Genomic DNA, 23,396 nt, shown 5'->3' on the forward strand with positions numbered 1-23,396 from the left:
ATGCTTATGTTTCTTGTATCATTTATGACATCCCAAGCTTTTGAAATATAAAATATTTCGAAATGCCTTGATTTTGATATTATATCATGTCGAGGATATTTTGGGACCAATTCCAAAATAATAAATGTTTTAAATAAGCATAAACTAAAAGTTTTTAAAATGTCATGAAAATGAGGATGTCACAACTATTCCCATACTAAGAATTTGTACAAGATTAATCTTCCTAATAGCTTATCCTTTCAAAGGTTTTATAGCAATAGATTTTAGTGGATAAGATTATAGACATCATTTATTATCAATTTCCATTATAGTTTGTTTTACTAATACTTATATAATAATTACCTTAAATAAAATCATTTAAGAAGGTTAGGATCCATATTTGGCTCCATTATGTGTAAAGGTTCTCCGTAAGCACACCATAAAGTTATTTAGGTAGGCAAAACTCTTTACTAATTTAAATCGCTATGAAACTCATAGATCTTTGAGATTCATTGACTATCAATGGCATATAAATCTTGGATTATGTTCATCTCAAATTCTATAAAGGGATTGTTGTGGATCATAGAACAGATGGTGAATCAACCATGAAAAATTGCATGGTTCCCAGCTCATGTTTCGTCCAACCCTTACTCCCATAAGGGTTCTGGAACATTCCTGATGAATCAACTATTGATTAATCATTATTCAATCCTTTAATTAATAAAAATGTTTCATTAATTCCCAAAATATTTTCTATTTAGTTTCTAATTAATTATTAAACCATAATAATTAATAAACTAATTTTTCCTTTATTTATTCTTCTCAATTTGGGTCTTGAGGGCAACCCAAAAGGACCATGCTATTATTAGAAATATTGTCAATAGTTAATGACCTTGGACACTTTTTCCAATAGGAAGAAGGTACGCAACCTATAAATAAGGTGCACCACTTTGGAATCTGGATGTGTCACTTTGAAGGAGGATGTGCCATCTAGAAGTGTATGTGTCATTTTGGAGTAGGTAAGACATATTGAGAAGTAGATGTGTCATTTGAAGAGAAGGTGGTCCATCTTAGAATGAGGATGGACCGCTCTTGTTCAAGATGCCCCGCCATCAAGCAAGGTGGCCCATGATGTCCTTTAGTGCAAGGCTTATGATATAAGGTACACTATGATGCTCAAGATTGTTTAAGGATGCTCATAAGTTGAAGATGCTCAACGTAAATGGAGAGTGCACCATCGGGTGAAGGATGTTCCATCATGATGCATAATGTTCACTCATGATCATCCATCTTGGTTCATGATCCTCCATCATGTGTTTTGTAGTGCATAATATATTGCAAGGATGAAGGTTCTAGAAGCGGCTGAATGGCAGATTGTGATTGGTTGACACTTTTCATGGACCTATGGATTAATGGGTTTGGCCCATTAGGGTTTTAGATCTGATCTCTAGTCTATAAAAAGGGATGTATGTTAGTCATTTGTTAGTGTTTTGAATTCTAGTGAGTAGACAAATTTCTATTGAATTATACTTGCAACCTCTATTTGAGAACTCATAAATAAAGAATAATCCTCTCATGCCCTTGGATGTAGGTCACCTTGACCGAACCACGTAAATATTATGTTTTGTGTGCTTGTGGCTTCGTGTTTTATCCGCATTACTTCCTAACAATATGTTGATCGATATTAGTTTACTGGTTCACTGCTCCTTTGGAACTATTGTAATTTGTTCATTTTTAGTAATGGAAAATTGTGTTCATATATTTGTGATTGAGTACCTAAGACCAAAACAATTTGTATAATATCTCTTCTCATTTTGAAATCAACTAAAAGATTAAAAAGTACTCATAAGATCTCCTAATTTGACAAAGATATATACACGGCTAGAATATCAGGCACCAACAACAAAATTAGCAACACTTTGAAGTTGTCGCATATACATGTGACGAAATATAACACATTACTCTTATCCAACTTTCATTTTGTTGTTTAGTTGTTTATTTAACACCCTACTTTTATTTGGTTATTTGTATTATATTACTACTTACCTTTCACTTTACTAGAATTTGTTTTTTCCTAAGCATTGTATTTTGAAAAAATTATCCTGTTATAACATTGTTTTTTCATTTTTTTAATATAGTTTAGCTTTCATATTTGCATGCTATTATTAAGAGTGTTCACGACGACACAAAGAAAACAAATGCTTAAAGATTATACGACCATGCAAAAGAAATTGAGACCACATGCACTTGCACGACACCGGATCAAATCATGTTTAACAAAACACGAAATATAACAAGTAACCTCGGACCTATGACTATGTCAATAAAATTTTTGACTTTGGTCCTCTTAAATTGAATGTGAATATATAATATCGATGATTCTGGTTTTCGATATTTAATTTTTTGGGTTTGAAATATTTAATTTTATGAATTTTGGTTTTGAAATGTATAATTTTGAGAATTTGGTATGGGAATATTTATTCAAATTAAATAAATATGGTTTGAAACTTTGTAAACAACAACATATTTACAACAGAAGGACTTGTCACTAGTTTGCTATAGACTAGAAATAAACAAAAGCAGCGCCCAAAATATTGACAAAAAATAATGTATTTAATTAAACGGATTTGTGATCTTTAGCGATGGAATTCCGTCGCAAAATGCCATTAGGTTTTGAGTTCAATTTCTCAAATCTCTGAACATGCGTTGTTATTTTCATCTCTTTTATTTATGAAAACTCTGATTCAGTCGCTAATTCTCAGCCTTGATGAAAACAAGTAAAAGATGGTGAGTTCTCACACATCAAAATTTCTTCCATCTTTTGGAAAAGTATTTTGGATGGAAAATACGTCAGCAACAAAAATTCCAAGCAAGACCATTGTTTTCTTCGGTTGGCTTGCAAAAGTCGAAACAAAACAAGCATCTTTTGAGAGGGTAATAAAGGAAAGAATGTTCTTTAATGGTTGGTTCCTTCCAATCCATAAGTAGCATACGTTCAACGGGTGCAATATTACAAGAACACGTGAATAATCAAATTCATATTTAGCGTGTAGAGGTTAAAATCATTTTATCTGAAAATTTTGTTTTAACAATCATTTCACAAAAATAAATAAATAAATAAATAAAATAAAATAAAATAAAAGTTATGGGAAATCATAACAGTTCATTTGATTTGTTGGTAGATGATGTTTGGTACTCTTTTTGGAACCCATCAAAACTATTTTTGTGTCTGATATATAACTTTTACATATCAAATATACTCTCGCAAACACAAATGTTTAAACCAACATAATGAATTAAAGATAAAACTTTATAAATCATCCTTATGGTTTACAAAAAATAGTAAGTTCGGGGTAACATTGAAAAAAGTTAGGTTCTTATTATTTTAATTTTTATATGGTTTGTCGATAAAGTGACTTTTAAACTCTTTTTATATTATTTTATCTTTTCCTTTTTATTAACTACATTTAGAATTAAAAGAAAATAATACTAAGACAAAACTGTAAGATTAGTTCCTGTAGTATTCAAAAAACTTTGAATGGAGTCCAAAAATTTTCTGGTGTGCATAGAAGGTCCAAAATCAAAGTTTTTCCGTAATTTGGTCCCTGGTGCACTTAAAAGATCAATTATACCCTTTTCATTTCTGTTTTCTATTTTCTTTTGTTTATTTTAGTATTTAAATCATTAAAATAAAATCTCACCCTACCCCATCCCAACCCTCTCCACCGGTCCCCCTACTCTCTCTCTCTCTCTCTCTCTCTCTCTAATCGTTGGTATGAATCGATTTAGCTGCTAAGAATCGATTGATTATTTGCCATCATTTGAGTTGTCTTCTTGCATGAAACGATTTCCTGTGAGAATCGATTGATTCCTGAAAATCAATGGTTCATTGCAATCGATTGCTTGCTAAGTAAACAAAATCTATTGTAATTGATATTGGTTGTTGAAAATCGAATTCTGCTGAAAATCGATACTTGCTATGTAGAAAAGAAAACCATCTGAGAAGTATCTTCATATTCAAGGACCAGTAAGGAATTGGAACCGGTGGTCGCCTTACGATTACTTCTAGGTTTTTGATCTTCATCTCGATTGGTTTCTTGGATATTAGTGGATGTTGCTTATCTAGAAATCTATAAAGAAGGTGAGGGATAAAGATGGAATTTTGATTGAAATTTGATGGGTTCTAAGTCTTGATTCGAGTATAAGAGAGATACAGGGTATGATTTTTATTTGTGATGCAGTTCTAGGTCTTGAAATCCTCTTCAACAACGCATCTTCTTCTTCATCTGAATCTGCAAATAGATCAATTTTAAGATTTTCCCAATAAATTTGGTTCGATTTTTTTTGGCTATGTAAGAGATATTAATGCCCAAATTTTTATCTGAAATTCTTTGTGTTGATGAATGGGGATTTGTTTATCGATTCTTGTGAGTTTTGAAATGGGAAGGTAATACAATTAGTTGAATGGGGTTTTCGAATGTATGATTTTTCATTTGTGTTACTGTTCATGATTATGAAATAGTTGTTGATGTATTTGTTTTCGTAATTTTTAGTTAACCAATGAAGATGAAGATCGGAACGAAGGTGAGTTTTGCAGGTTGAAATGCAGAGAAGGGATGGAGACAACAATGGCAGTGGTGGGAAGGAGAAGAGAGAGAGAGAGAGAGAGAGAGAGAGAGAGAGAGAGAGAGAGAGAGAGGAAGAAGAAGAAGAAGAAGCGAGAAGAAGATAGTCAAAAGAGAGAGAGAGAGAGAGAGAGAGAGAGAGAGATAGAGAGAGGTAGGGGTTAAACGTGGGGGATGGGTGGGTATAGATTTTTTTTAATTTTAAATTGTAAATGTATTAATATAGAATAAAAAATAGAAATAAAAAATAAAAAATGGTAAAATAGTCATCTCAAGTTGTTCAGGGACTAAAACCACAAAAAAAAAAAAAAAAAAAAAAACTCTTGATTTTGGACCTTCTATGCACGTGGAAAAGTTTTAGGACCCATCCAAAGATACATCAAGATCACAATTAACAGAGATGTATTACATTAAGCATTGGAAAGTAATCATCAACGATACATCATGTTTAATTTATTCTTCAACCATCGACAGTCCCAGAAATCAACCAAAAAATGTTACATTCTTCATCAGTTCTTAACTATTTTTCATGAGTTCATCGATATCATTAAACAACTAATTCCAAGATTAAAAACACCAAAATATTCATTGTTTTTATCGAATTACTATACCATCGAAACCCTATATATAACCGTGGATAAGTTCCAAGCAATTCAATTCGGACATTCATGGCAATAATAACGATCCAAAAATTCTTTACACGAGCTATAATGAAATCCACCATCTAAACGTTTCTACCACATAAATCGACAACAACATATCTGTTTATTAACCTAGATTAAAACAATAATGAAGACAATAAGAAAATCAATTTAAGTAGAGAGTTGGAATGAAGAACCTGATGGAGTAAAATGAACCCTAAAATCATCGGAAACAATAACAGAAATCAATATTTAGTAATGAGGAAATAAACTCAATCGATGTAGCAAGAGCATTTGATCCTAGAATTTCGGCAAAAAACAATGAAGCGAGGACGATGAACAGATGACAAAATATGTTTGCGATGAAGTCGATGATGGCGATAGAGGTCCCTTGAGGGAAGGGGATTGGGGGTGGGTTAATAGGGTTTTTTCTTTGAAATTAAAATGAGTTTTTTGATTAATTTAAATTAAAATGATTTTTTTCTTAATTGGCATTTAAAATGTTTTTATTTGTCATTTAATTCGAATGTCATGGCTAGAGTGACCGGTAATGGAGCTACTGTTCGGTTTTGGCACGATGTTTGGTGCTTGGATGTTCCTATTATGGTGCAATTCGGTAGATTCTTTGCACTAGCTTCTAATTAAAATTCTTTAGTTAAAGACTATTGATCGCCTACAGGTTAGGTTTTTGCTTGGCGTCGTGATATTAGAGGAGGGGTTGAGCAGGAGCAGCTTGCGAGTTTAATGTCTTTGTTGGATGGCTTTCATCTTGGCACGGAGTAAGACAAAATGGATTTGGAATCTTGATAATTCGAGGTGCTTTTCGGTTAAATCGACTAGGATTTGGATCGACGATTCGAGACTTCCGTCGGGTTCCTTGCCCACTCAATGGAATCGCTCAGTTCCTATTAAAATAAATGTTTTTATTTGGCGTTTATTGATGGATAGGCTGCCTATTAGGTCGAAGTTGGTGGAGAGAGGGGTGGATCTTGACTCGGTTTTGTGTCCCTTGTGCAACGATGCTACTGAAGACGTGTTGCACTTGTTTATTTAGTGCACAATTGCAACTCAAATTTGGAGGCGGGTTAGTCGTTGGCTTGATTTGGATATCCCTGTTTTTCTCACTATGAGAGACTTGATGGACTGGATTGATGCAATGCCTAATGTTAGACAACAACGAGTGATTGTTGAATCGGTTTTTTCTGTGGTCATTTGGGTGTTTTGGACATTCCGTAATGGTATTTTGTTTAGTAGTAATAAGCCTAGAAAAGATAGGATTTTTGATTCCATTGTTGATATTTCGTGTCGTTGGTTCTCGTCTCGTAACTCTAAGGCTACGATTAATTCGAGTTTGTGGCTTCAAAATCCTACTCAGCCTTAATGATCTGTACTCCTAGCATCTTGCAAGTTTTGTCTTAATATATTTGTTTGCTGCCGTTCAAAAAAACAAATTAAAAAAAAATATTTAATCATGTGTAAAATTAGGGGTGCGCAAACACGAACCAAGAAACTGAGAAACCGACCAAACCAAAACCGACAGTTAGGGTTTGAATTTTTTAAAAATCGAAAAATCGGTTTCGGTTTTGGTTTTTAGCTAGAAACCGACCCATCCAACCTGAAAAACGACCCACACAAGAAACCGACAAAACCGACACACACACACACAAATATATATATATATATATATATATATATATATATATATATATATATATATATATATATATATATATATATATATATATATATATATTATCCTATTGTTTCGTTTGTGCATTAATTCAATTGTTTTGTTGATAAAGATGGGTCAGGTTCGGTTGGGGTCCAAAACCGACCCATGCACAATAACCTTATGTAAAATAGTAATTTAATTTTTCTATAACTGTTTATGTGGACACATCGACAAGTTAATGTAATAAATTCATTTTGATACTCAATCAAGTCTACCGGTGTCAGGTGGTTAAATATAGACCAGTTTAATCAAACGTAACGCACCAACAATGTACATTGTTTTCTGAATTTTTTGTTTTTGATATATATATATATATATATATATATATATATATATATATATATATATATATATATATATATATATATATCAAAAACAAAAATTTCAGAAAACAATGTACATTGTTGGTGCGTTACGTTTGATTAAACTGGTCTATATTTAACCACCTGATCTGTACTCCTAGCATATATATATATATATATATATATATATATATATATATATATATATATATATATATATATATATATGAAAACTCTAAACATTTGAAAAAGTTTGAATTTATAAGAAAAATTAGAAAAATATTGAATTATTAAAATTAAAGTGTTATTTTTTCTCTTTTAAATTTAAACAATTAATTTAGATAAATAAACAAAGGAAACTAAGAAATTTTAATTTAGAATATTTGAAATTAAAGGAAAGTCAATTATTGAAATTGATATGCATTTATTATTACATTTATTGTAATTATTATATTTAAATATTATGTAAAATTTAATAAAACGAAAAAAAACACAAAATTCCATATGGAAAATTTTAATTGAAAATAATCACAAAATGATATGTGGCCAAATCAATGAGAGTATGATATTTGGAAAAAAGCTTTTCATATATATATATATATATATATATATATATATATATATATATATATATATATATATATATATATATATATATATATATATATACACTAGGTATGAGACCCTTGTATTACATGAGTTTATTTTAAAGAAAAAACTAAATATAAAATTTTAAACATTTGAAAAGTTTGAATTTATAAGAAAAATGAGAAAAATGTTGAATTATAAAAAATTAAAGTGTTTTTTTCCCCTAAATTTAAACAAATAATTTAGATAAATAAATAAAGGAAATTAATGAAGCTTTAATTTAGTAATTTGAAATTAAAAAAAAAAGTTTATTAAGGAAATTTATATGCATTTATTATTGCATTTAAATACTATGGGGAATTTAATAAAATAGAAAATCATAAAATGAAATGTGGAATAACCACAAAATAACATTTAACAAATTGAATGAGACTGTGACAAGTTGTGACATCCCCATTTTCACGGCCAGAAAAGACCGATTTCGTTTATGTTTTTAAAATAAAATCAGAGTAATCTTTCAAAAAGTGATGCGAAATTTGTCCCCAAAACAAAATATGATAAAAATTTATCAAAACATTTCTTAAAGAAATGTATTTTTCATTTTATTACAAAACTCGGCATGTCCACATCGATACAGACCAAACGAATAAACAGTACAATATATGTCTTACAACATTTATTTACATCTACTGACCTATAATCCAAAAATCCTTTGTCATCATCCACCTATGCACTGATTCCACTATCTGTAATACAGAAATCTGAGTGGGTCAGGCTTGGGAGCCTCGTGAGCATATAGGGTTTTCAACCCACAATAAATAAATTTATTAATTTCATCAACCAACAATAATTTTATTAATTTCATCAACCAACAATAAATTTATTAATTTCATCAACCAACAATAAATTTATTAATTTCATCAACCAACAATAACCCTGATTACTCGTTCCCGTTATCCTCACTTTACGTCCCTAAACACCTATCACAAGGGACCTAGCCTAAGGATCATCATCGGGATGGACTTTACTGCTAAGGGGATTCCTCAACCATATATGTCCGTAAGGCAACCATGAGGGGGATGGAGTACACCGGTGAACACATCGTTCACAAACACCTACATGTTGGGAGCCTGCTAGCGTTCCATTAGACTGTCTACAAGGGTTCGTGGTCGTCATCTATACTCCGCTAGATGACTGAAACAACAACAACATCGAGGCCTCTCTTCATTTTATCACACATCAACTATTTCATCTACCCATGTTTTACCCAACATATATGTAGATAAAAATACATATACAGTTTAAAACCTGTATAAAACATCCATTCAACACCCATCTCAAATAAACAAACAATAAATATACGCATAGCACGTGTTTTATAGAAAATACTTCATATTTATGTGTAAGATGAAAGTGACTACACACTCACTTGATAAGATGGTAATTGGACAGCACTTCGTCCCTTAAAACAATCTTTTTCGATAAAACTGGGAGGTTTGCTCAAAAACTGGGCTTTGTGCGGGCAGAGTTTCGACTCGAAAAACTCTTTTTCTTGGAGACTTCGGGCTCTCCGGGGCTTTCTTATGATGCTACGAAGGTACCCTAGGTTTGGGGGGATTTATTGCAGCTAAAAAAGGAAGTATAAGGTGAAAAGGTGAAATTTTTGTAACTTGGCTCAGGCAGCCTCACACTTCTATTTATAGTGGCCGAAGCCTTGCATTACGCGGGGCGTAATGTCTTACAAGGCTCTACGCTGGGCGTAGACCGAGCATGTTGGGCGTAGGAGCGGATTACTTCGGACGCGTCATAGCTACAAACACGTGTGCATCATGCGAAGGAATAAGGCGACGTGGCCAACTTTGGAGCGTGTACACGAGTACGCTGGGCGTACTCCAATACGCTGGGCATACTCCCCCGATTTTTATTTTTCAAACTTCAAAAATTTATAACTTTCGCATACGAGCTCCGATTTCGACGCTCTTTATATCCACGCGTAGGTAAGACCGTGCTCTACAACTTTCGTTTAGACTTCGTCGGCTAATTTTGAATATATTTTTAAAGTTATATTTTTAACAGGCCGGGACAGGAAACGTCCATTAAAAATTCATAACTTCTTCATCCGACGTCCGTTTTTGTCTGTCTTTTTACCGTTGAACTATTATCGACAAGATCTTCGATTCTCGTTTAGGTTGTGTCGGCTAAAAATCGCTCGATCTATAATTCGAATTCCGAGCTGCATACTGTTATGCCAAATCTTAGAAAATTCATAACTGCCTCATACGAAGTCAGATTTGGACATTCTTTTTATGCACGCTCTCGGTTTAATGTGTACTACGACTTTCATTTAGATCGCTAAGGCTAAAAAGCACTTTATCCTAAACTCACTTTTTACATCACACAACGTCGTGCCGGTTTTGTCGCAAAACTTCGACATGTCATAACTTATTCGTTATAACTCGGATTTCGGTATTCTTTATATCTCTGGAATCCTTGTTTCGACCACTACAACTTTATTCATAGATATCGGGTTTATCTAACATTTATTTAAACCATGATAATTAAGTATAAAGCACATAATACTAAAATAATATAGTTTTATTACTTCAAAACAAGTTACAAAGGTTGACCTAGACTATTACATCATCTTTAATGCTTTAGCCTATAAACATGGGCGTTACAATTCTCTCCCCCTTAGGATGATTCCGTCCCCGGAATCTGTTAGGGTGCAAAGTCACGCTTGGATGTGGCTTACCCTTATTGATGTGTAAATGAGTTGTCTTTCCTATAAATAGGAAGTGAGTGACACTCATATTTAGAATGATCATTTTAGAGTGTTAGACTAGAGAGAGAAATTTGTACAAAACCATTTGTATATCCTTTCTAGATCTAATATGTGCTTACACAGATTTATTTACTCCATGTGTTCTTGAGTTTACATGATGATTCACTAGATCTTTTCTTATTCTGTACATGCCATCATAATCAACACCACTACAATTGGTATCAGAGTGGGTGTTCTTGATTTGATCAAGAATTGATCCATGATGCTTTCTAGATTTGGTGATTCTTCTTTTTGATCTTTGATTTTCGTGATTTAGAGAGGTTTTGGATTCTAGAAATCGAATTCATCTTTGATTCTATTCATAATTCGATTTTCTTCACTAGAATTCAAGTGATTTTTACTTTCTCTCTCTAGAAAACCCATTCAAAATCACTTTCTCTCTCTAGAAATTTTCAAGTTCTTGTGATCATGGTGAATTTTCCGTATAATTCTTGGATTGTGATCGTTGAAGATATCAAATACAAAGTCAATAAAGATCAATATTATGGGTTGGTGTTAAACAATTTGATTAAATGGGGAACTATGGTTTCTTATGGAGGATTGAAGGATGATCATTTTGGAGTGTTAGTCTAGAGAGAGAATTTGTACAAGACCCATTTGTATACTCTTTCAATATCTAATATGAGCTTAAACAATTTTATTTACTCCTTGTGTTCTTGAGTTTACATGATGATTCATTATATCTTCCTAATTCCACACATGCCATCATAATCAACACCATTACAATTGGTGTTGAAGTTCTTATGGAGATTTGAAGGATGATCATGGAAGATTGATATTTCAACCACTTTGTATGATTGAATGATTGGCTGAAATTATCTTGTCCATAAAAACACGTAGTTGTGATAAAAAGAATGGAGAAGAAAAATATATGTTCAATAAGAAATATGTTTCTCTTATTGAAGACCCAAATGATCTTCGTGCTCTTAAGTTTGTTGAAGTTCAAGACAATGGAGTTCAATGTGATGTTCTTGATGTTCTTGAAGTTCATGATAAGAAGATTCAAATTGATTGTCAAAATGAAAAAGTTTTTTGCTCGATTGGAGTTCAAACCGATGATATTTTGTGTTCTTGTGATTCGTTTGAAGTAATGATTCCTTATCGGAAGCCGGCGATCCAAGAAATTCACAAGTATCAAACTCCAAAAGATTTTATTCAAACTCAAGAAGTTGTGGAAAGTGGGTTTGTTCATGAAATCAAGTCTTCAAGATACAAAAAGATGAGAAAGAAAAAGAAGAAGAAGATTAATCGTAAAAACAAGCGGGTTTAGTCACAAAAATCATCAAATTTTGTGAAGCCGAAATCCGTGAAGCAAATTTTGGGGTTTCAAAGCAACAATCTCCAAATGGTGCATTGAATTTGAAGTCAAAACCCAAAAGTGTTTGTGGTTCTTTTGAAGATGTTCTTGGATCGTTGAAGAACACGAAGAACATGAAGAACGAGTTGTACATGAAGAACGAGTTGTACATCAAGCATAATGGGTGGTACAATGTTCAAATTGGAGATTTTCTCATTCCAACAAAAGAACCAAGATCTTCTAAATTCGATTCGTTCGTTGAAAATGGATCTTGATTCGTCAAAAATGTATCTCAAATGGATTCCAAAACGTCCATGATTTCGATTCGTATTTTTCGTTTTTCATTTTTGATCGATTTGTCTCATGGATAAAATCCGTTTCAACCCCATTGATTGATCCAATTATTTTTTGTTTAAGATCAAAACCAAAATCATTTTCTCAAAATCGAATTTTACTGTTCATGTAAATCAGCCTAATTTCAATTCATATTTTTTTCTTGTTATTCGATCCATTCTCATTGATTGAGTCCAGAATAAATGTTCGATCCGATATCTTAAATCAAAAAGGTTGATAATATTTTTTCAACCAGTAGAGCCCATTAATTCAACTTGTACATCATCCTTGTCTGATTGTACAATTGCATATGGGTTTCATCGGTTCTTCATCTGAGAATCGAATTCTTTGAATCTTTGTTAATAATTGATGTCGAATGAAGGATTTGTTATTGTGTTTTGATTTTTATTTGAGAATCATGATTTCATTGTGTGTCGATGAATCATTCCGATGGTCAACGATAAAAGTCAAACTTGTTGGTTGGTCGATGAACTGGAAAACGATGAACGGGAAAACGAAACGAGACTCACAAACTCAGATGTTCGTTTGTTGGACTGATGAAGGATATGTTGAAATCGATATGTTGGGTTGATCAATTTTAGATTCGAAGGGTATGATGTCGATTTTGGTTAATCATATTCTCTGATTTCGAAGGTCATATGGTCAGAACTTGAAATTGATGGTCGTAAGGTTCTTCCATGAAATTGGAGTTTGCTATTTGGCTTAATTGATTTGGAATCAAGAATCGATAGTTTGATGAAGATGGTTTGCGAACAAACTGAAACTCACGAACTCAGATGTTCATTTGTTGGGTTAATTTGAGTTGGAATCGATAGTCTAATATCGATGGGTCTAAGTCGATAACCAGAATGAACGATAGATGAAGATATTGATAACGAATGGAAAAGATGATTTGGGTTGTTAACTGAAATTGAAAGATGATATTGGGTTTGGAGAATTGAGAATTCGTTTTTGAAGTCGACTTGGAGATAATGTTGATTACTGGTTTGATTTTGAATTTAGTGTCAAAAGCTTATGCTTGGAGTTGAAATTGAGATCGATCGACTGTTGTTGGGAACGAAAGTCCCTTAATTTAAGTCAAAATCGAAAATGGTTTGAGTCAAATGATTTTGGAAGTCGATGTTTGAAGGAGAAAATTTGTGAATCGACATTGATTTGAGATTTCGATTTTGAAAGTCGATGGTCAATACTTGTGTATCGATGTTGTTAGTCGACTCGAAAAGATGATTTGGGAACAGATGTTAGTTCATTGCTTGAAGATATATTCGACAGTCAAAACATTGATGTTGATGTCGATGATTTTGGGAAGATCTGTAATAACGAAATGTCGATTAAGCGACTGAATGATTAAGATGTTACTGTTCACGGTTAAGCGTTCGACATGCTTCATTTTCGTTATTCCGTTGATCATGCAAAATTTTCATTATAATGGTGTTGTGGAAAAAGTTTCGTTAAAATGGTGTTGAGACTTCGTCACCTGTTTAACGAAGTGAAGAAGAATATTTCGTTAACAACTTCACGAACTGGGTAATACATTGGAGAAGAAAAACAAGAGTTTCGAAATCAGTCCTTAAAGTATCGAAAGTTTGACATATTTTCCTCACTGTCGACTTTTGAAGAAAAGTTCGAAGGTTTGAAATAAAAGAGGAAGAAGTTACGAAAGAAGTCCCTGATGTTTTGAAATTTTGGTAGTTTATAACCACCTTCGACAGTTGGGGTTATTTTCGAAAGTTTGATGAATTGTGCAGAATTTTCGAAAGCAGCCCCTGAAGTTTCGAAAATTTGGCTGTCCATATCCAAATTCGAAAATAGGGATTTTATGCTGAGAAATTGAAGAATGTTCATTTTTGGTCCCTGAAATTTGTGCGAATTTACGCTTTATGCCCAGTTTCGCAAATAGGGTAGAGTTTCACATATTAAGCTGTTTTTGGCACAACGGGTCCCTGCAGAATTCTGTTATTGACAGTTTTTACCCAGATTTTGGAAAATCTTGCAACTTTCACCCAAAAAGTAAAAAAATTTCACAAATTGGAAATTTTTTGAGGCTTTTTCGTGATTGTTTTTCCGTGCAAGTTTTTCAGGCGTTTCATTTTTGGTACACATCAAGGGGGAGTATTTTCAAGTTCATTCCTCGGGCGCTTCTCACCCTTAATGGGTTTTATAATCATTTTTTGATTATAAAAAAGGGGAGAATGATGGGTATTCGAAGCGAGTTTTTCGGGTATTCATTTGCGGATTTGAAGACCGGTGTTACTTCGAGGGGGAGTTTGGTCTTGATCGCACAAGATCGTTGGATATTGAAGCCGTACATCCAATCCTAACTTTGAGGGGGAGAATGTTAGGGTGCAAAGTCACGCTTGGATGTGGCTTACCCTTATTGATGTGTAAATGAGTTGTCTTTCCTATAAATAGGAAGTGAGTGACACTCATATTTAGAATGATCATTTTGGAGTGTTAGACTAGAGTGAGAAATTTGTACAAACCCATTTGTATATCCTTTCTAAATCTAATATGAGCTTACACAAATTTATTTACTCATTGTGTTCTTGAGTTTACATGATGATTCACTAGATCTTTTCTTATTCCGCACATGCCATCATAATCAACACCACTACAGAATCATACATCAACAAACAAATGCGGATAACGACTCATCATGTGTCACACCCCGATCCTTGTCGGAATCGATCAAGGCGTGATATATTGTTCAAAGTCTCATGACAACTAGGTTATAATGTGATTAGATTCAATTAAGTACTAAGTATGCAAACAAGATCCACAACATACACGTACAAATACAAATGCAAACCACATTTATTACATCAAATTTAAATTGTCTTGTGGATTTCTAAGGCACAACCTATTTTTCATCATTCTTCATTCTTCAAATCTGCATCATGGGTAAAAACAGGTCAACTACGAGAGTTGGTGAGTAATCAAATTTTAGTAGAGAAAATTGTGAAGTTGAAACATTTATAATTTGAAATCTGTTTTCTTTTGAAGTCGCCAAACAATTGTACTTGAGATAACGGTTTATAAGTCAAAAATTGATTAACAATTGATAACAACAACAATAAGTCCTCACCCTATATATATACATATCTATATATATAAATATATATAGGATGGAGCATCTAATCATCATACACACTCAACCACGTGTGATCAATCACCTTAGCGTCCCAAGGCGGGGTGGTCAACCCAATAACGCTATTATTGTCCATAACGTACCTCAAGAATACGGGCATAGTCATGGAGATTAGACTAAAAATGATAATGCACTACAAGTACATGTAGCGTAAACAAACAATAGTTATACAATTAATGACTCACGTATAAATGTCCCAACAATGTCTCAATTGTGATAAAAAAATAAAATGAAGTTGGAACATATTAGAACCACATGATACACCCCAAAAGTATTGAAAATTATAAAATATGGGGTAGATTACTCACATTAGTCCCAAAACGAAATGTGTGTGTCGTACGATAAACGATTCGGGTCAAAATGGCGTAGAACCTAATATAATTAATAGTTTTGGTTTAGGAACTGCTAAACGAGAATGGAGTATTAATAAATAGTTAGACACATATTCTTATATTAGATGATTTAACAATAATTCATTTTGATTATAATATTAAGGTATTTATTTGTTAAATGAATTTTAAATTGAATTACTTACTTTGCATAATTAATTTATATTTTCAATTTAGGCCATATTTTAATAATTTCTTATTAAAATAATAACTTGCCCAATTATAATTATTTACAGATTTTAACAATTATTTATATGAAATAATCATTAAAATGCATTTTTACATGCTTAAATACTTAGGAAAATAGTTTTAAATAGTAAACAGTATTGAAAAATTATGAAATTATTAGGAAATCATTATTTCATACAATATGAATTACTGTAAAATTTGTATATTTTTCTGAACTGTTTTATTATTTATTTAATATTTTAATGATTAAACAACACAAAATTCGGGAAAAATAGTAAATGATTCTCAAAAAATCTGTAAAATTAACCATAGTTTTATAACATGATGTAGAGCCCAGTGTATAAGTTTCAGATATTTGTGACTATGGGAAGTATTTTTTATATATGTCATTATTAATTAATCAATAAAATCACAAATAACAGTAAACAGTAATATAAATGCATGAAACTTCATATATCATGTTTAATCAGTATACAGGTCATCCCAAATTTTTCTCAGAATTTATTGAATGAAACAAGTATTTTATGTGAATTATTGCCCTACTTTATTGCAATAATTATGATAATTCAATAAAAATAAGTTATTTTCTGAAAATTTCCAGAACTTCTTATTTTATTGATGGTATTCTGAGAAAAATCAGGTTTATGCAAAAATGAGTTTTAGATATTTTGGTGGATTTAATTTGTTTCTTGTATGAATTTGAAACTTTTAACAACATACCTTGATGAATGCTTCAAGATGGATGAAGATTTGAGTATAATAGATTGTTCTTGGATGGAATATGAGTATTCTTGGAGGAAATTTCGAGATTGAGAGTGAGAGAAAGAATAGAGAAGATTTAAGTGGTGAAGAGAATAATGTGTTGGGAGAAAAAGGAAAGGAAAGTGGATGGGAGGTGTGAGTGGGAGACCATGGGAATAATCTTTTTGCTTTTGGTGGTCTTCATAATTTCCCACTAACACAAGCATCTTTTACATAATTAATATAAGAGTTTTATAAAATTTAAAGTAAAGTTTATAAAAAATAGAGTTTTATAAAATTTAATGTAAAGTTTATAAAAATGGAGTTTTATAAAAGATAGGTTATTATTTGATTATAACAATCTACTTTGATTTGAAGTTTAATTAGAGAATTCAAGTTTGATTCTTTTAATTTAATTAGAGCATTATACTTTGATTTGATTTTAATATGGTATCATAATTTACTTTGATTATAGTTATAACATTGTACAATACTATGTTGCTATTAACGTCAAGTTATATCGTATTGTATGGGTTTTGATCCTATTAGCGTCAGGTAATCTTGAGTAGGGTTTAATAAATTTCCAATTGGGTTGGGTTGACCCGAATCCATTTTAGGCGGATGTCACAGTCTCCCCTACTTTAGGAAATTTCGTCCCGAAATTTAAGAAGAGAGTACCTTAAGAGAAAAGTTGTGGGTATTTGGTACGCATATGATCCTCACGCTCCCATGTATACTCAGGTCCACGTGCCGACTGCCACCTGACCTTAACCAGGGGAATGCGACTTCTTTTGAGTTGCTTTTCCTTTCGGTCAGCAATTTCCAAGGGTTTCTCGATAAATTGCATTGTCTCGTCGATTTGGATATCCTCGAGAGGAACATGAAGGTTCTCGTCTGCTAAACACTTCTTGAGGTTGGCTATATGAAATACCGGGTGAACTTTCTTAAGCTCTGTTGGTAGATCCAACTCGTAGGCTACTGGTCCGATCTTTTTTATGATCTTAAACGGGCCTACGTAGTGTGGTGCCAATTTACCCTTGCGTCCAAATCGAACCACACCTTTCCATGGGGACACTTTTAACATGACCATGTCACCTACGGTAAATTCAAGCGGTTTGCGTCTCTTGTCGGCATAACTCTTTTGTCGGCTACAAGCTGCGAGAAGGTTATCACGAATCTGAGTGATTTTGTCGGTTGTTTCCTGGATAAGCTCAGGACCAACGATTGGAGAATCCACTGTTGCGCGAATCACGTGGGACTCACCGATTTCATGCCAGCAAATAGGAGATCGGTATTTACGGCCATACAATGCCTCAAATGGTGGCATCTTGATGCTAGAATGATAACTGTTATTATAGGAGAATTCCACCAACGGTAAATGAGAGTCCTAGTTTCCTCCGAAATCCAAGACACACGCCCTCAACATATCTTCGAGTGTTTGAATTGTCCTCTCAGATTGACCATCGGTTTGGGGATGATAGGCGGTACTGAGATCGAGGCGGGTTCCCATGGCTGTTTGAAGTGATTGCCAAAACCGAGAGAGAAATCTCCCATCACGATCTGAAATGATGCTGAGAGGAATGCCATGCCGACTAACTATCTCGTTGATGTAAATCCGAGCAAGTTTTTCGACTTTGAAATTTTCCCGGATGGGAAGGAAATGAGCGGATTTGGTGAAACGGTCAATGATTATCCAAATGCCGTCGTGTCCTTTTGTGGTACGGGGAAGTTTGGTTACGAAATCCATGGCGATCGCTTCCCATTTCCACCTGGGGATTTCTGGTTGGACCAATAGTCCAAAGGGTCGTTGATGTTCTACTTTGACCCTGGAACATGTAAGACATTTGGCCACGAATAAAGCAATATCCTTTTTCATTCCCGACCACCAATAATTGGTTCTCAGGCCATGATACATCTTGTCAGTGCCCGGATGAATGGAATATCGGGTTTTATGGATTTCTTCCATAAAGAATATGCGAAGATTGTCACGATCTGGGATCCAGATGCGATCTTGATAATAGAAAATACCATCAGATTTGGTTTCCAACTCCCCATCAATTCCCGTGGGCATGTCATTTTCGGTAATTGCCGAGTGTTGGGCTCCTCGAATTCGGTCCCTGAGATTGGACAAGATAGGAGAACATATTAGATGAAACGCATGGGCATGTTCTTGGCTTAACGCGTCGGCTACGATGTTTGCCTTGCCCGGATGATAGCGTATTTCACACTCGTAATCATTTAGGAGCTCGACCCATCGTCTTTGCCTCATATTGAGTTCCTTTTGATTAAGAATATGTTGCAAGCTCTTGTGGTCGGTGAAAATTACGCATTTAGTGCCGTAAAGGTAATGCCTCCAAATTTTAAGAGCGAAAATCACGGCACCGAGCTCCAAATCATGAGTCGTATAATTCCTTTCGTGGATTTTGAGTTGTCGTGATGCGTAAGCTATAACCTTTCCCCTTTGCATCAAAACACAACCTAGACCGAGATTGGAGGTATCGCAGAATACCACGAAATCTTCGGATCCTTCAGGGAGTGTAAGAATCGGAGCGTCACACAAACTTTTTTTAAGGGTTTGGAAAGCGTATTCCTGCTTGGGTCCCCAATCAAATGGTGTACCCTTGCAAGTGAGAGAAGTAAGCGGTAAAGCAATCTTTGAGAAATTTGAAATGAAACGCCGGTAATAGCCGGCTAAACCAAGGAAGGACCGAATTTCCTTGGGGGTACGGGGGGCTTTCCAATTCTGGACTGCTTCAACTTTTGCGGGATCGACTAAAATACCCTTGTCACTTACAATATGACCAAGGAATTGTACCTCATTTAACCAAAACTCGCATTTCGAAAATTTGGCGTAGAGCCGATTTCCTTGCAACGTTTGGAGAGTTAGGCGAAGGTGTCTTTCATGCTCTGCCCTTGTCTTGGAGTAAATGAGGATGTCATCAATAAAGACGATAACAAAACGGTCGAGATAAGGTTTAAATACCCGATTCATCAAGTCCATGAATACGACAGGGGCATTTGTTAGGCCGAAAGGCATAACGGTGAACTCGTAATGACCATAGCGGGTTCGGAAAGCGGTTTTGGGGATGTCTTCTTCCCGTACTCGAAGTTGGTGATAACCCGAGCGAAGGTCAATTTTTGAGAAGCATGAAGCTCCTTGAAGCTGATCAAAAAGGTCGTCGATCCGAGGTAACGGATATCGGTTCTTGATGGTTAATTTATTTAACTCCCGATAATCGATACACATACGAAACGAACCATCTTTCTTTTTGATGAAGAGAACCGGGGCTCCCCAGGGTGAAGTACTAGGGCGGATAAATCCCTTATCGGTTAGTTCTTGGAGCTGACTTGCCAATTCTTGCATCTCGGTTGGAGCCAACCGATATGGAGACTTGGCTATGGGAGTAGCCTCAGGAACAAGATCGATGCGGAACTCTAGCTCACGTACTGGAGGGAGTCCAGATACGTCATCGGGAAAGATGTCGGGAAAGTCTCGTACTATCGGAATATCTTCAATCTTCTTTTCTTTGACATTTGTTTCCACCACATGGGCTAAGAAAGCCATGTATTCTTTTCGTAGATATGATCGAGCTTGAGTACATGACATAAGACTAAGCTTTTTCGAATGAGTCTCGCCATAAATACGAAGACTTTGACCGCCGGCGAGAGGAATACGAATGAACTTATCGTAACATACTATTTCAGCATGGTTTTGGGATAGCCAATCCATTCCTACGATGATGTCGAAGCTACCAAGTTCCATAGGAACTAAATTGACAGAAAATTTATGACCGGAAAAATCGAAAGTGCAATCTTGGATGACTGCATTGAGTGAAACGTATTTTCCATCGGCGACTTCTACGGTAAAGTACTCATTAAGAATCGTGCGAGGTGTGTGAAGTATGAGCTCAAATTCCAAAGACACAAAACTTTTATCGGCACCTGAATCAAAAAGTACTGACGCGTAGCAGTTATTTATGAGAAACGTACCATTTACGACCTTGTTATCGGTCTTTGCTTGGGTTGCGGTAATGACAAAGGCTCGACCTTTGGGAGCTGGAACCTGCATTGTTGGATTTGCCTGGGCTTGGGTGTTGATGATATTGACTAACCTAGGACACGCGTTTTTGAAATGGGTGGGGTCACCACAGTTAAAGCATGTTCCAGTTGGATACCGGGTTTGTGTTTGCTGATTTGAGGGTAGATAGAGTGGTCGCTGAGTTTTTGGTGCACGACATGTGTCCGCCAAGTGGCCATAGCGACCACAATTCGTACAGAGGCGACACGGGCTGGTGGTCATATGGTGATAGTTACAGTGGTTACAGAGGGGGTGAGGTCCGGTATACGGCTTTTTATTTGGTTGGGCTGGTGGGGTGACTTGGGTGATAGGAGTAGCAGGGGTAATAACAGCATGGTTGTGGTGATGACTTTTCCGCTTCTTTTTGTCATGTCGGTGGGAGGACTCGGACTTGACAATTAGGGGGGTCTCAGGGGTCGACTTTTCAGTTGACATCTTTGACCCCTTGCGTGGGAGGACACCATCGTTCACATTGTCCTCGTTGAGTTGACCTGCTAATTCAATGGCGGATTCTAGGGTAGATGGCCTGCTGCTGGTCACCGAATCACGGATCTGGCATGGTAACCCTTTGATGTAGCAGCGTATTGCAGTTTTCATAGGTTGAACCATGTGAGGTAGGAGTCTCGAGAGATCATGGAATCTATTGGTGTAGGTCGCGTTGTCGCCTCCCTCCTGTTTCAGATTCCAGAATTCATCCTCGAGAGTTTGCAATTCGCTGTCAGGGCAGAACTTCTCCATCATGCGTTCTTTTAGTTTTGACCAGGTCATTCCCAAGGCAACAGCCTCTCCCTTTGCCCGTTTTTCTAGGTTCCACCATGTGAGAGCATGACCTAGGAGGCACCCTGTAGCATGACGGACCATCAGGTCCTCAGGACACTCGCTATGGATGAAAGTACTCTCCATTTCTTCAATCCATGTGAGGAGTGCGGTGGCACCATCGGTGCCTTTGAAGTAAGGCGGATTGCAGTTACGAAAGTGCTTGAACGAGCAACGAGGAGTTGTTGCTGGAGCTTGTGGCTGAAGAGAATGAAGTTGGGTTGCAATTGTTGGGATGACGTTTGCTACCTCCTTGGCGACCAGGGCAGCTAGCCTTCTGTTGTTGCGAGCAGCGTATGGGGGTCGTAATGCCATCTACGAGAAACACGCATATGGACTTGTGAGTTATTTGTAAATTGATTATGGAAATAAAGTTTTTAGATATTGTTGGGTAAAATAATTGTAAAACACTTGTTGGGCCATGGTTAGGAGTGTTTGGCACCTTTTGGGCTTTCCATGGTTACTAAATGTGAAACATGTAGCACTTGCGTGGGCCCCCACAAAACTAAGTTTTCACATTTCTTTCCCACTTCTAGGCCCATTAGGGAACTTAATAGTCCAATGAGTTGGCCATTTTGGAGTGTATCCTTTCGGATACGTTTGATAAGGTCCGGTATTTTGATGGCTCAAAAGTAATGTGAATGACGCGCTTTGGCCTATAGGTTTCAGAACTCTCGCCTTTGGTCCCCAGATAAGCAAACTGGTCCCTCGGTTGATTGGGATGTATACGAATGCTTACCTAGTCAGGACTTTCGGGCTACCGGCACCTCCCCCTTCCAGTTACTACGCGTCCATTACTATGATCCTACCCAACTAGAGTGGATGACTTTGAATTTCCTATGAGCTCTAAGGAATACATATATGTATATACATTTTGTTAAACAACTTGAGTATGTGTGTGATTTTCAGAGAAAGTGGAGAATATTCACAAGTGTATGCACACATATAAGTGTCAGGAGTAATACGTATGCACATAAGGGAGCAATTAACACACAAAGGTATTCCTAGGATTTTCTAAGTGCGAATTGCATACAGTTGTGTGTTCATTTTATAAACTAGCATACGAGAGGACCCTAGAGGCTATAGACTAGGTCAAGGCAATTAACCTAATTCCCTATAGTCAAGGGCTCTGATACCAATCTGTCACACCCCGATCCTTGTCGGAATCGATCAAGGCGTGATATATTGTTCAAAGTCTCAGGACAACTAGGTTATAATGTGATTAGATTCAATTAAGTACTAAGTATGCAAACAAGATCCACAACATACACGTACAAATACAAATGCAAACCACATTTATTACATCAAATTTAAATTGTCTTGTGGATTTCTAAGGCACAACCTATTTTTCATCATTCTTCATTCTTCAAATCTGCATCATGGGTAAAAACAGGTCAACTACGAGAGTTGGTGAGTAATCAAATTTTAGTAGAGAAAATTGTGAAGTTGAAACATTTATAATTTGAAATCTGTTTTCTTTTGAAGTCGCCAAACAATTGTACTTGAGATAACGGTTTATAAGTCAAAAATTGATTAACAATTGATAACAATAACAATAAGTCCTCACCCTATATATATACATATGTATATATATAAATATATATAGGATGGAGCATCTAATCATCATACACACTCAACCACGTGTGATCAATCACCTTAGCGTCCCAAGGCGGGG

This window comes from Lactuca virosa, chromosome 3 (genome assembly GCF_052849685.1).
Source record: "Lactuca virosa cultivar CGN04683 chromosome 3, Lactuca_virosa_CGN04683_v6, whole genome shotgun sequence".
Lineage (NCBI taxonomy): Eukaryota > Viridiplantae > Streptophyta > Magnoliopsida > Asterales > Asteraceae > Lactuca > Lactuca virosa.